The sequence below is a fragment of the Saimiri boliviensis genome, chromosome 3, assembly GCF_048565385.1.
Source record: "Saimiri boliviensis isolate mSaiBol1 chromosome 3, mSaiBol1.pri, whole genome shotgun sequence".
NCBI classification, from domain to species: domain Eukaryota; kingdom Metazoa; phylum Chordata; class Mammalia; order Primates; family Cebidae; genus Saimiri; species Saimiri boliviensis.
In genome coordinates this window covers 3,274,882-3,289,270 of record NC_133451.1, presented here as the reverse complement: position 1 = coordinate 3,289,270, position 14,389 = coordinate 3,274,882, and the positions used below count along the sequence as shown (strand labels likewise).

Here is a 14,389-nt window from a genome sequence, read left to right as displayed (position 1 = left end):
ATGAAAAGTAAAAATTGCCAGGTGTAGGGGTGCGTGCCTGTATTCCCAGCTACTCAGGCGGCTAAGGCAGGAGGACTGCTTAAGCCCAGGAGTTTGGGGCTGCGGTGAGCTATGACTGCACCACTGCACTCCAGCCACTGCACTCCAGCCTGGGCAAAAGAGTGAGACTCCAACTCTTAAAAAAAAAAAAATGAACCAACATCAAAGAGATCAACAAGATGAGACAAAAGAGAATTAGAGGATCAACCCAGCAGGTGCAACCTCTAAATAAATGTTCCAGAAAGAGAAAACGGCAAAACTCAAAGAAAATTATCTTGGAAATTTAAAAACTTCTATCCTCGCCGGGCGCGGTGGCTCAAGCCTGTAATCCCAGCACTTTGGGAGGCCGAGGCGGGTAGATCACGAGGTCGAGAGTTCGAGACCATCCTGGTCGACATGGTGAAACCCCGTCTCTACTAAAAATACAAAAAATCAGCTGGGCATGGTGACGTGTGCCTGTAATTCCAGCTACTCAGGAGGCTGAGGCAGGAGAATTGCCTGAACCCAGGAGGCGGAGGTTGCGGTGAGCCGAGATCGCGCCATTGCACTCCAGCCTGGTAACAAGAGCGAAACTCCGTCTCAAAAAAAAAAAAAAAAAAAAAAAAAAAAAAACTTCTATCCTCAAACTGAAGTGGTCCACTGAGTGCCCAACATGATAAATGGAAGCAGATGCCATCATCAGGATTCTCATAACACTGAGGGAAAAAAGCCACTTCTATGAGCCTGTGGCAGGAGAGATCACACACAAAATAACTGAAATCAAAATGGTCTCAGACTTCTCAATAGCACTGAAACCAAATGCAATGAAGCAACATTTTCAAAATCCTGAAAAAATAATTGTCAGTCTAAAATTTTATACCCAGCTAAATGAATAGGTAACTGGAGAGTAAAATAAAGATGTTTTCTAAATCAAGGACAAACAAAAAAAAATCTATGTGATGTTTCTTAGATATCAAAAGAGTAGGACTTCAGCAAAACAAGGAGTGAGCCAAGCAGACAGAGAAGAGTGGGACCCAGCACATAATGAGTCCCACAGATGGAGGACAAGACAGGGAAATGCAGTGACAGCGGCACTGCAGGTCTCCTAGAGACCAGGGCAAACAGGAGCAGGGAGGAGGCTCCAACCACAAAGGGGTGGAGATGGGGCTAGCGTCCTAGATGTAATGAAAAGCAAACCATTCTGATACGTGGGCGATTAGAGGATGCTAATCCATGGGGCTGTGTGAGAGGACCTGTGCTCAGAGCACTCCTTGGCTCTATAATGAGCAATGCTTACAGTCACACACGAGCAAGGACTGTTGATTTCACCAAAAACAGTGATGTGATTATGATGGGACACAGAGGAACACAAAGGCTGATGGGACAGAGGAGAGCTAAAACTTCCGTAGGCCTTTGGGAGAAATAAAGAATATATATCTAAAACAAACTTTAAAAGAGCAGCTTAAACAGCAGTAAATGCCTGAGAAAACAGACCATTTAGGTTACCCACCTCTGGGGGCTAGGGCCAGGCAGGGCAGAATGCCTACAACTGGACGTTTCAAACCACAGACTCAGCCCTTCTTCAGGCATGCTGAAAGGACAACAAAGATCACTGCTAAGGGACACAACAATGTAGGAAAATCTATTTGAGTAGCACGTGTGCGTGTATGTATCGGATATCATCATGATTACAGGGTTGGGGACAGCAAGTCCATGGAAAAGCAGTAAGGAAAGAAAAACGGAAAGGACAGACTAGATGTTTCTTTTCTCTTTCATTGAAGTCCAGACCTTAAAAGATACGGAGGCAGGGGACTTCTAACACAGGAGTTCTTTGCTGAGAGCATATGGCAAGAGGCTCCTTCACTGAAGAATCTAGGCAACGTCTGCAACAGTGATCCCCCAAAACCACAGGTAAAACTGCATGAATATGTGTGTAGAGTATCTAGTTTGGGACTGGTAACGACCCCACCTCCTAAAAAGGCACAGCACAAGTGACATCCTACAACCTCTCTTGACTGGGGCTTGCATCCTGAGCAAGGCTTAGCTTCCTTCCCAGGACACCTGTTTCCAGGATAGCTGCCACCCCTCCCCAGGGCAGGGCAGTGAAACCTCAGACCCTGCCCATCCTGGGGAAGATGCATGAGATGGCTGCTCCTGGCGCACAATAGGAAAAGTTAAGTCATTTCAAAGATGAAGTGAGGAGCCTGCTGTAGGCTGAATGGAGGTCCCCAAAGAAATTCAGGCCCTAATCCCTGGGACTGTGAAAGTTATATGGCAATAGGGAGCAGATGTGAGTAAACTAAGGCTCCCAGAAAGAGGAGATTATCCTGGACTTTTGAAAACAGCAGAGGAAGACTGAGGCTAGGCGTGGTGGCTCATGCCCGCAATCCCAACCCTTTGAGAAGCTAAGGCAGGAGGATCACTTGAGGCCAAGAGTTCGAGATCAACCTGGGCAACATAGTGAGACCCCATCTTTTAAAAAAAAATTTGCTGGGCATGGTGGCACATGCCCGGGGTCCCAGTTACTCAAGAGGCAGGATTCCTCAAGCCAGGAGTTCAAGGCTATAGTGAGCTATGGTTGTGCCACTGCACCCCAGCCTGGGCAACAAAGTGAGACCCTGTTTCTAAAAAGAGAAAATAAAGAGGAGGAGGAAGACAGCGATGTGACAATGGAAGCGAGCCAGGAGCCAAGGAATGAGGCCAGCCCCAGAAGCTCTTGGCGGGGGGAGACGGTCCTCCTCCAGCCCCCAGAAGCTGATGGCGGGGCGCAGCAGCGGGGACGGTCCTCCTCCAGCCCCCAGAAGTTGACCGTGGAGGGCAAATGGGTTCTTCTCCAGTGCCTTGGGAGGGAGCATGGCCAACCCAGGACAACACAGTTTCAGCCCGAGGCCCGGCCTCCGGAACTGGGGGGAATAAACGTCTGCCCTTTTCAGCCACTAAGTGATTGGTGCTTTGTCACACAGCAATAGGAAACTCACACAACTGGGAAGTGAACTGTTTTTGGAATTCCACCAAATTCAAATAAAATGTAAAATGCTCTGAGGATTTTGTGTACTCGAAGCCCTCCTTGTGTTAATAAACAACCTAAGGCCTTGTTTATTCCTTCAGCCTGTTTTTTTTTTTTGTTGTTGTTGTTGTTGTTTTTGAGACGGAGGGGTTTTATTTTTCGTATTTTTGTTCTGTTGAGACAGAGTTTGCTCTTGTTGCCCAGGCTAGAGTGTAATGGCATGATCTTGGCTCACTGCAACCTCCGCCTCCCAGGTGCAAGCAACTCTCCTGTCTCAGCCTCCCTAGTAGCTGGGATTACAGGCACCCGCCACCATGCCCAGCTAATTCTGTATTTTTAGGAGAGACGGGGTTTCGCCATGTTGGCCAGGCTGGTCTCGAACTCCTGACCTCAGGTGATCCACCTGCCTCAGCCTACCAAAGTGCTGGGATTACAGGCATGAGCCACTGCACCTGGCCCAGCCTTACTGTTTTGCTTGGCCCGTCTCAAAGATAACGGTCCAAAGACAGTGTGATCCACACACTGCCAGCCGGGCCCTCGGAGCCCACTTCCATCAGCCTGGAGTGCTGACTTCCAGCAGCCATGGCCTGTCCTTCATCTCCTCCACCCCTAGACCTTCCCACAGCAGCAGCTGGGCTGGCTGGGGCACCAGCTGTCACCTCTGGTCCCTCACCACCTCCAGGACCTCACTGTGTCCCAGCTGTGTCCCAGCTCCCAGAGCTACAGGTCTCCTCGGCCTGGCCACCCCTTCTTCCCCGAGATCCTCATCCTAAACAGGTCAGAAAGGAAGCCAGCCCTCGCCCCTGGGTCCCCTCCTCTTCGAAGTTCCCATCCAGTGCCTCCCTCCCACCTCCTGACCCTCCCTATGACATGGCCTCAGGCCACACTATCCCTGCCCTCTCCTGAGCGCTCCACAGGTCAGCAACACACATTCAGCCCAAGCCCAGGGGCCTCTCCTCTGCCCCTGTCTTTGTCAACCTCCCTGAGACCTCCAGCCACTGCTGTCCTACCACTCCTCCCTCTGCTCTGCCAGTCATAGAGCATCCGCATCGTTGCAGTCACCAGGGCTACAAATGTAAGCTTGTCTGAGGGCAGGTTCCAGCCTCGAGAGACCTCAGAGATAAGGCTGGACTTGCAGTTTTCAGAAAAACCCCAGACAGGCGAGCACCAAGTGATGCAGCCCGAGGCCCTGCAGGCAGCCCCATTCCCAGCGTGCAGGCTCAGCCACCCCACTGCCCTTGCCCAAGCCCCTGCCCTCAGCCAACACAGCCTCCCCCATCTGTGGAGCATTGAGCTGAAGTGCTACCCAGGGCCTGCGCACTGTATATCCATCATCTCAAGTCCCCAAAAGCACTGACCACGGTGGACATTTTTATACCACTTGTTCAGGGGAAGAAACTGCACACTGTGACAATTACTTCCTAAAGCGAAATACAAACTGGTTCTCTCTTACTCAGAATCGCTTTGCGTTCCCCACGTCGCCTTCTCTAGGGCCAGGCCTCAGCCCCTTGGAAGACCAGCAGGACCCTTCCAAGCGGCCGTCCCTGCCCACAGCCACCTCTCCCGCGCTCCCTGGTAGTCTCCTCGCTGTGAATGGTGGGGCTGCTGCCTCACCTGGGGAGGCCCCCCCGGGGCCCCTTCTGTGCAGGCCTTGCAGGCCACCCTGCAGGTCCCTGCAGCCTCGGAAGTGCCCTCCACAGGACAGCTTGGACCACGCTGAGGGTTTCAGACAAAGCCACTCTCAGCCCTTGCGAGCCCCAAAGACAGGTGTAATGAGGAGACTCAGGCAGAGAGAAGGTGCTCACCTGCCGGAACACGTTCCCAGCAAGTGACCACACAGGTGAGAGCCCAAGTGGTCCTCTCTGTCCACACTCCATGGCTCTGTCTACACTCTACAATCCACATTCCATGGCTCTGGGCCCCCCTCTGTACACAGCCCACTGTCTACACTCCACAGCTCTGGGCCCCCGTCTCTGCCTACACTGCATGGCTCTGGGTTCCCTCTGTCCACACTCCACGGCTCTGGGCCCCGTTTCCGTCTACAGTGCACGACTCTGGGACTCTGTCCACACTCCATGGCTCTGGGCCTGCTCTCTGCCTACACTGCACGGCTCTGGGTTCCCTCTGTCCACGCTCCATGGCTCTGGGCCCCGTCTGTCTACAGTACACGACTCTGGGACTCTGTCCACACTCCACGGCTCTGGACCCCCTCTCTGTCTACACTGCACGGCTTTGGGACTCTGTCCACACTCCACGGCTCTGGGCCTCCTGAATGTCTACAGTGCACGGTTTTGGGACTCTGTTCACACTCCACGGCTCTGGTCCCCGTCTCTGTCTACAGTGCACAGCTCTGGAACTCTGTCCACACTCCACGGCTCTGGGCCCCGTCTCTGTCTACAATGCATGGCTCTTGGACTCTGTCCACACTCCACGGCTCTGGGCCCCGTCTCTGTCTACACTCCACGGCTCTGGGCCTCCTGTCTGTCTACACTCCACGGCTCTGGGCCCCATCTCCGTCTACAGTGCACGGCTTTGGGACTCTGTCCACACTCCACGGCTCTGGGCCCCGTCTCCGTCTACAGTGCACGGCTTTGGGACTCTGTCCACACTCCACGGCTCTGGGCCCCGTCTCCGTCTACAGTGCACGGCTTTGGGACTCTGTCCACACTCCACGGCTCTGGGTCCCTTCTGTCTACACTGCACGGCTGTGGGACTCTGTCCACACTCCACGGCTCTGGGCCCCGTCTCTGTCTACACTCCACGGCTCTGGGCCCCCTCTGTCTACACTCCACGGCTCTGGGCCCCCTCTGTCTACACTCCACGGCTCTGGGCCCCCTCTGTCCACACTCCACGGCTCTGGGCCCCGTCTCTGTCTACACTCCACGGCTCTGGGCCCCCTCTGTCTACACTCCACGGCTCTGGGCCCCGTCTCTGTCTACACTCCACGGCTCTGGGCCCCCTCTGTCTACACTCCACGGCTCTGGGCCCCCTCTGTCCACACTCCACGGCTCTGGGCCCCCTCTGTCTACACTCCACGGCTCTGGGCCCCCTCTGTCTACACTCCACGGCTCTGGGCCCCCTCTGTCCACACTCCACGGCTCTGGGCCCCGTCTCTGTCTACACTCCACGGCTCTGGGCCCCCTCTGTCTACACTCCACGGCTCTGGGCCCCCTCTGTCTACACTCCACGGCTCTGGGCCCCCTCTGTCCACACTCCACGGCTCTGGGCCCCGTCTCTGTCTACACTCCACGGCTCTGGGCCCCCTCTGTCTACACTCCACGGCTCTGGGCCCCGTCTCTGTCTACGCTCCACGGCTCTGGGCCCCCTCTGTCTACACTCCACGGCTCTGGGCCCCCTCTCCGTCTACAGTGCACGGCTTTGGGACTGTGTCCACACTCCGCGGCTCTGGATCCTCCGTCTACACTACACAATCGCGGCACCGCGGCCGGACGAGCCCAGGTCGCTGCCGTGAGTCCGGAGTTGGGTCTCCGGAGCCAGCCTCTGCCCTAACAAAGCCGCCGCTCGCGGAGTCCGACTAGGGAACCCGGACCCGTCGGCGCCGTCCGGGCCGCGATCCCCGCGCGCCTCGGAGCGCCCGCGGGACCCGCCGTCAGGCGCCGCCCCACTGGGAGCCCCCGAGGACCCGGGCGGGCCTCAGCGCGGGCCCGGGGAGGCCGCGCACCCGCCAGGCCAGGAGGCTCCGCGGCCCGCGCCCCGCGCCCCCCGCCCGCGCCCCGCCCGGTGCTGGGCCCGGGACCAGGAGCCGGAGCAGGGCGGGCGAACAAAAGGCAGGGCGGGCGGGCGGCGACGCTGAGGGGACCGGGGACCGCCGGGCGGCGGAGGGCGCGGGCACGCGCCCCGGAGGCGAAAGAAAGAGCGGAGGCGGCGCGCCCGTCCCCCGCCCCGGCCCCGCACACCTACCGGGCCGCGCCGCTCGCTCCCGCTCCGGGCGCTCCGGCCCGCGCCACCGCCCGCGCGCGCAACGGTCGCCTCGGCAGCCGCCGCCCCCGCCGGGGGTCGAGACGGGGGCGTGGCCGGGGCCAGATGAGGGGCGGGGCCAGGCCGGGGCGGGGCCGGAGAGGGGAGGGGCGGGTGGACCGAGGGCGGGGCCAAGGGACGGGGCGGGGTTGGGCTTGGAGGGGCGGAGCCTGGGGCGGGACGAGGGCTTACGGTCAGTACAGCGTGGGAATGGGACTGCCCGGGAAGCGGGGGTTGGGAAGAAGCGGTGGGCGGGGCCTCCACGGCCGGGGGCGGGACTTCCGTTGCGGGCGCGGCGGCCCCGGTACCCGCGGGCTGGCCTCGCTTTGGGCCGGCCCGGGCGCTGGGCGCGATCGCGTTCCTGGGAGCTGGCTTTCTCTGCCTCCGCCTGCCCGGAACACCCTGCAGGTGCCGCCCCTGCCTGGGCTGCCTCTGTCCTTCGCCGTCGGTGTCCGAGGAAGGGCCGCGGCGCCCGGGAAACCTCGGTGTGAGGAGTCGGGCCCCGGCGCCCCGGCGTTTCGGCCGGACAGACGCCCAGAGTCCGGCCGCAGCCTCGAGGGCGGCTGAAGTCCCCCAGCGAAGCCACGCGGACGGCCAGGAAAGGCCGTTCCCCCCGGGCCCTGGACGCCCTGACTGCGGCGTCCGGCGCGTCTGCACCTCCCGGGGCGCGGCAGCAGCGGAGGCGGGACCCGAGGGAGGCGCCGCCGGCCCGAGAGGGGGAGCCGCCCGCCCCGGCCCCGCCGCCGCCTCCACCCCTCGGGCCGGGGTTCCTTCCTCGCCCTCGCGGTGTCCTCCTTCCCCGGTGCTGCGTCTCCCTGCCCCTCCTTCCCGCCCTTCCCGTTCTCTCCCGCCGTCTCTTTCTCGCTCTGCCCCGCGGCCCGCGCAGGGACCCGGCCTCTCGCGCTGGCTTCCCTCCTGTCGCCTGCCTCGATGGACTCAAAACCCTTCCTCCCCGCCCCCTAGTTTCTTGGCATCATCTGGTCTTGTGTGATTAGTTTGGATCCCAGGAGGAAGCCGATGGCCTTCTCAGTGGGACAATTAGGGTCCAACAAGGCTCCCGCTGGCAGAGGCGGAGCGGGGAAGCCACAGGGCGGTCAGAACGGGGACAGGTAACAGCAGGGAGGGGACAGCCCGCGAGGGAGAGAGCGCTGCTGAACAGGAGCTGTGACCTGTGGCCAAGGGACACAGCCAGTCCTTGATGACCCAGCAGAGAGAGCCAGGGAAGAGGCCGGGCGCCGTGGCTCAAGCCTGTAATCCCAGCACTTTGGGAGGCCGAGGCGGGCGGATCGCCTGAGCTATTAAGTTCGAGACTACCCTGAGCGAGATGCCGAAACCCCGTCTCTACTAAGATACAAAAAATTAGCCAGGTGTGGTGGCCTGCACCTGTAGTCCCAACTCCTTGGGAGGCTGAGGCAGGAGAATCGCTTGAGCTCTGGAGGCAGAGGTTCCACTGAGCCGAGATTGAGCCACTGCACTCCAGCTTGGGCTACAGAGTGAGACTCCATCCCCCCGCCACCCCAGAAAAAAAGAAAAGAAAAAGAGAACCGGGGAAGAAATCACCCCTGCCCCCCAATCCCCCCCCCAATCCCCCTGCACTGTCAGCCTTCTTGTCTTCTGCCTATGTACGGATGGTGGAACCTTCCAGAGCAGCGCCAAGCCAGAAGGAAGCAGGCCACAGAGCTTAGCCTCCTCCAGCTCCAGGGCAGGGACAAGTGGCCCTGAGTGGAAGATGGGGACACACCACCTGCAGGTCTCTTCTTTCCCTTTGGCTTTTTGGCTTTTACCTCTGCACTTGCCTGGCCTCCAGGTGCCTGGTGGACCTGGCGTGGGGGAAATGGATGAGCAGCTCATATGAGGGGTCCCCGAGCCTATGAGAGAAATTGCACCCAGCAGTGGGTGGTCCAAGAAGCTGTTTCCCAGCAAGGAAGCACACTAGTCCGTCCTGGTGAAAGCCTGGGCCCCCAGAAGTGGGGAGAAATTGCAGGAGATGGAGTGAAGGTGTGTCATACTGGAAGGTTTTGAAAAGATAGATCTTGCCAGTTAAGCAAAACTCATTCAGTCCATCTCGAGGGGCTAGATGCAGAACCATGCCCAAGTCTCTGGGTAGTCAGTCCCCTGGCACCTGTGGTTCTGCTCCTGTAGGCTTCACTTGCAGGCCCGGACCGTCAGAGCAGCCTCTGCTGGCGCAGGGAGGGCCTCAGGGAAGCGTGCACCTGCTCTTCCATGCTCGCCAGGCAGCGCCCCAGTGTCCCTACCCAGAGTTCATCAGCTACAGTTGCTGAGGAGTCACCCCTGAGCTGAACAGGTGGGATGGACGCTAATCCTTCCATGGGACTCGAGGCACGTGTCCCCACATTCCAACATGTGCTACAACACAGATGACCCTTGAGGACATTATGCTAAGTGAAATAAACTCGTCACGAAGGACAAATACTGTCCGATTCCACTTATATGAGGTCCCTAGAGGAGGTAAATTTATAGTGACAGCCAACACAATGGTGGGCGCCAGGGGCTGGGGAGAAGGGACGGGAGTTATTCACAGGTTCCATTTGGAAGATGGAAGCATTCTGGAGATGGCGGCGGAGACGTTTGCACAACAGTGTGAATGTGCTTGATACTCCTGAGGTGACACTTGGAAATAGTTAAGATACAGCCATTATGGAAAACGATACGGAGGTTCCACAAAAAATCAAAACTCGAACTACCATGTGATCCAGCAATCCCACTGCTGGGTATGTATCAGAAGGAAATGAAATCAGTGTGTCCAAGAGGTTCCCTTTGGCACTACTCATAACAGCCGGTGTATGGACCCCACCTAAGTGCACATCGATGGATCTGTAGCTAAAGAAAACATGCTATTTATAACTGAATGCTATGGAGCCTTTAAAAAGGAGGAAATGTGCCATTGCAACAACAGCGACAAACCTGGAGGACATTATATTAAGTGAAATACGCCAGGCACAGAAAGACAAATATCACGTGGTCTGACTTCCATGTGGAATCTAAAAACATGCAAGTCACAGAAACAGAGTAGAACACTGGTTAAAGAGGCTGTGGCTGGGCAGGAACTGGGGAGACATTGGTGAAAGGGCACAAAGTTTCAGCTGTGCAGGATGAGTAGGTTCAGATCTGTTGTATACCGTGATGGCCGCAGTCAATACTGTACATTTGGAAGTCGGTAACAGTACATTTTAAATGTACTCATCACAAAAAGCTGTGAATGATGGACACATTAGCTTCATTTAGTCATTCTGAAATGTAAACATGTCAAAACATCAGGCTGTACAATTTTTCATTTGTTCATTTAAAATAATAAAAATATACTATGGGATTTGCGCTAATTAAAAAAATTAAAACCTTAGGCCAGGCGCGGTGGCTCATGCCTGTATTCCCAGCTCTTTGGAAGGCTGAGGCGGGCGGCTCACTTAAGTTCAGGAGTTGGAGACCAGCCTGGGCAACACAGGTAAACCCTGTCTCTACCAAAAACACAAAAAATTAGCCAGGCATGTGGTGCGTGCCTGGGGTTCCAGCTACTCGGGAGGCTGAGGCAGGAGGACCGCTTGAGCCCAGGAAGCAGAAGTTGCAATGAGCCAAGGTCACACCACTGCACTCCAGCCTGGGCAACAGAATAAGATCCTGTCTCAAAAACAAAAAAATGTAACGGTTAACTTGGTAAATTTTATGTTATGTAAGAAAACATGTAAAACACTGTTCTCTGAGGGGACCACACCTTACCTGGGGACCTGGTGAGAGCTGTTCTCAGCAAGTGGAGGCTGACAGTGGGTCCCTCGCACAGCAGGGCCACAGGATCCCGATGGCAGAAGCGAGTGGACGCACTTCCTGGGCAGGGAACGGCCGGCAGAATGGGCAGCCAGGCCGGAGCCAGCCTGCTCCAGGGGCCACACCAATGGGGCTCACAGGGGCAAGGAGATGGCAACTCACTCAGGATTGACAGCGTCCATCATTAGACAAGGAGGTCTAGGAGCTGAGCCGCTGGGGCCACGGGGCAAGCCACGTGCCTCACACAGTCTCCAGGTGGGAGTCGGTGCAAAGGCCCAGAGCCCCTTCACCGGGATGCAGATCCCTTTTCAGAAGGCCCTGGAAGGCCCCGTCAGCCTCTAAGAAGTGTTTCCCTAGCCCTCGCCTGGGCCTGTGGCAACTTGGCAAGGGCCACAGGTCCCAGAAAGGAGGGACACCCAGACTTTTGGGGGATTGCTTGTGTCAGGGTCTGAGCTGACCCGGGCACCGGGATAACCCAAACCCATCTGTCCTGAGAGCTGGGGCTCATCGGAGCTTGACCAGGTCCGCCACGAGGGCCACCCGTGGGCCTGCCGGTCTCCCGTGGGTATTTCCCTGGCCCCAAAGTTGGAGGGGGGGAGCTGTGCCTCAGGAGCTTCGCCGGGAAGCCATGCCTGGGGGGGAGTGCTGGTAGCCAGGCATCCAGATGGCCTCTGCGGGCCACACCCTTCCTGCCCAGCAGGGATGCTGCCGGCACCCATGAGGCACCCTCGTTAGCTGTCCCTGTCCTGTCAGGGCCCAGCTTCTTGTTACGACCTCTGTGGAGCCGGCGCCATCCCTACCCTAGCCCCAGCCCTCCCACGCACCCAACAGACCCATCACTTTTAGGGGGTCTGTGCACACTCCCCAAGTGGCTGTAATTTCTTTGCCATCAAATCCTTGTGTGTGCTCAGAGCAAGGAACACTCAAGGCTTCAGGAGTTCAAAGCCAACAAGTGCGGGCCCGTGGTGTCTCTAGGCAGCTTGGCCATGAGATGGGGAGGAACCAGAGGGACTCTGCTGCTCATGCCGGGGACCAGGGTAGGGACGGAGTGGAGGGGCTGGGGCCGCCCCGGAACAGAGCTAAGGGGACAGGTTTGTGTGGGGCCCAGCGAGTTTGGGGTAGATGTGGGAGCGAAGAGCCCCCACCCAGGCCTCACCGGACAGATGAGCCTGCCAGCCCCCTGCCCGTGCACTGCCACCTCTGAAGTGCTCTGGCTGGGGACCACCCTCCCAGAGGCCCTCCCTGCCTTCCAGGTGGGGCTGCCTCCCGAGCCTGTGCTGTGAAGTCACCATCCGTGAGTAAATGAAACGAATTAAATGGAGCATAATGTTTTTTACCAGAACACACAAAATTAATTAAATAGAGCACATCTTACTAAGTAGAGCTCATGGTAATTAGGGACGTTGTCACCAAATAGAATATGCATTAATTAAATAGACCATATTGTTCCCACACGGAACTTCGTCGGGCTGCCAGGGCCAGGGGGTGGGGAGGTCCCAAAGGCCAGCAGACGGGGTCGAGTTCGGGAAGCCGGAAGGGCTTGGCCACTCGTGAACGCAGCCTTCCTATGCAACCCAGCTTTGAAATGTCCCTTCTTGTCACAGAACCGAAGCTCGGCAGCAACAGAACTGCTCCAGCTGGAGAAACAACCAGTTTGGAGACAACATCCTATTTTTTTTTTTTTTTTTTTGGTTTTTGTTTTTTCATACCAGGTTCCGTGCCCTGAGAAAATGTATGTTTAGGAGAGTGTTTTCCTTCCCAGAAAATAAACGTGAAATAAATCAGAAAGCATCCACTCAAAACACGAAAATGACGTCGGAAACGTTTTCAGTGTTGCTCTTCAAGCCCCACTTGAACGGTGGCGCACGTGCCACCCTCGCGGGGCTCTGCACAGCGCTGGGGCCTGGCTCTGCGGGCTTTCCCACTGCTCAGCGAGCAGGTAGCACTCCGAGCTCACCTTTCCCAGAGAATCGTAAAAGAACTGTGTCCCTTTCTCTCTGTCTCCCTCAGTAACTCCCTAATGTGTGCCAAAAGCTGATGCTGGCCCCGGCCCATTCACCCATCAAGGCCCAGATCACCGGCACAGCCAGGTCCCCAGGCCTCCCCTGCAGAATTCCACTCAGTCCCGCTGGAGCAGGGTTGTCTCCCGCAGGCACCACTTATGGGGCCCTCACTCACTAAGGGCCTGACAGTGGCTCTCTGACCCTCACCCAACCCTGCACATGCCCGTTTACAGATGCAGAAGCTGAGGCTTGGGGAGATGAAGGGCTCTGAACACACTCCTGCTCTGCCTTTCCTGGGTGTGGACTGCCCAGCCCCACCTGGCTGCCGCGAGTGCCTTTCCCGCCCGCCGCCTGAGCTGCTCTGGCTCCGAGAATGTGCTGTCTACAACACAGAAGCCACAGGAGCCACAGGAGCCACAGGAGCCACAGGGGCAGCTGGGCAGAGCTGCAGGCAGAGCACTGAGGAAAAGGAGAGGCGGCGCAGCTGGCCAGAGCGGGCACCTGTCACCGACATCCCAGGCATGGAGGTATAATTAAGATCCCATTTTCAGATGGTGAAACTGAGGCTCAGGGGTAAAGTATGTTCAACCAGCTCTGTGGGACCTGCACCAGTGTCATGCCATTTGCCTATCTGGCTTCTCCACGACAGCAGAGTCTTGGTTTCAGCACAGGGAAGGTTACAAGGCGCTGACCTGGAGTGGCCGCGAAGGATGAGACCCGGCCCCCTGCCTCACTGCAGTCTCCCGAAGGGGCAGGAAATGGAGAGGGAGGGATTTGGCAAGAGACGTTTGGGGGTGCCGTGCTGTATGACTGCACCGCAGCATGGGGAGGAACCGCTGAGGGGACACTGGGTGCCCGGGGCATTGGGGTGGCTGGACTGCAAGGGACAGGCCTGGCTCTGAGTCTATGGGGACAAGGGGTGCCTGGCTTCTGTGGCCATGCAAGCCGGCCAGCGGTGAAGCGTGAAGTCATCCTGTTCACTTGCCCCGCAAGGGTCAGAGGCCCGAGGCAAGAACAGGAGTGGACCCGTTCCTCGGGTCCCAGGAATGGCTGCAGGTCCCCGCCAGTGGTCACTCAGGGACCACAGAGGCACCAGAGTGGTGAGCCTTGCACCCACCAGGCCCGGCCTGCAGGAAGCTGCTCACCAGCCTCGGGCTCGAGTCCCCACCAGCCCCTCATTCCTCCTCATCCCCCACTGCCCTGCATCCACCTGCGGAGGGAGAAGAGCAGCCCCCACCCCGTGGCCCCGAGCACAGGAGCAGATCCCGCCCGCCCCCCAGCACAGGCTTCCACCCCAGGAGGCCAGGACAGCAGGGAACAGGGCCCACAGGGACTGGCTTTAAACCAAGAATGGAGCTTGGGTTAACAGCTCAGGCTTCAGGTAATGGATTTGGACTGACTCTAAATTGAGACTGTGTTAGCCTCTTGAGTGACAGAGCTGCCTGTTTTGTAAGATGCACAGAGAATCCCCAGGCAGCCAGGAGTGTTGAGGGCCGGCGCGGGTCTGCCCACTGCACCCGCAGTCACGGGGGACAGAAGCAGAGCAGGCTGCATTTGGTGACCTCAGGAGAAAGGCGTTCGCAGTGTGCGGAAAGAAACCACA

General features: G+C 57.7%; 1 protein-coding gene across 3 annotated transcripts in view; it reads right to left on the bottom strand.

Annotated features, from left to right (window-relative positions):
- RGS12 (regulator of G protein signaling 12) overlaps window positions 1-7,046 on the bottom strand; it is a 160,771-nt gene extending 153,725 nt beyond the window's left edge. For all 3 annotated transcript variants that reach the window (XM_039468199.2, XM_074395815.1, XM_039468200.2), the window contains exon 1: window positions 6,947-7,046. The gene's annotated coding sequence lies outside the window, so the exon portion shown is untranslated. The remainder of the gene's footprint in view (window positions 1-6,946) is intronic.
- Between the last annotated feature and the right edge of the window lie 7,343 nt (window positions 7,047-14,389).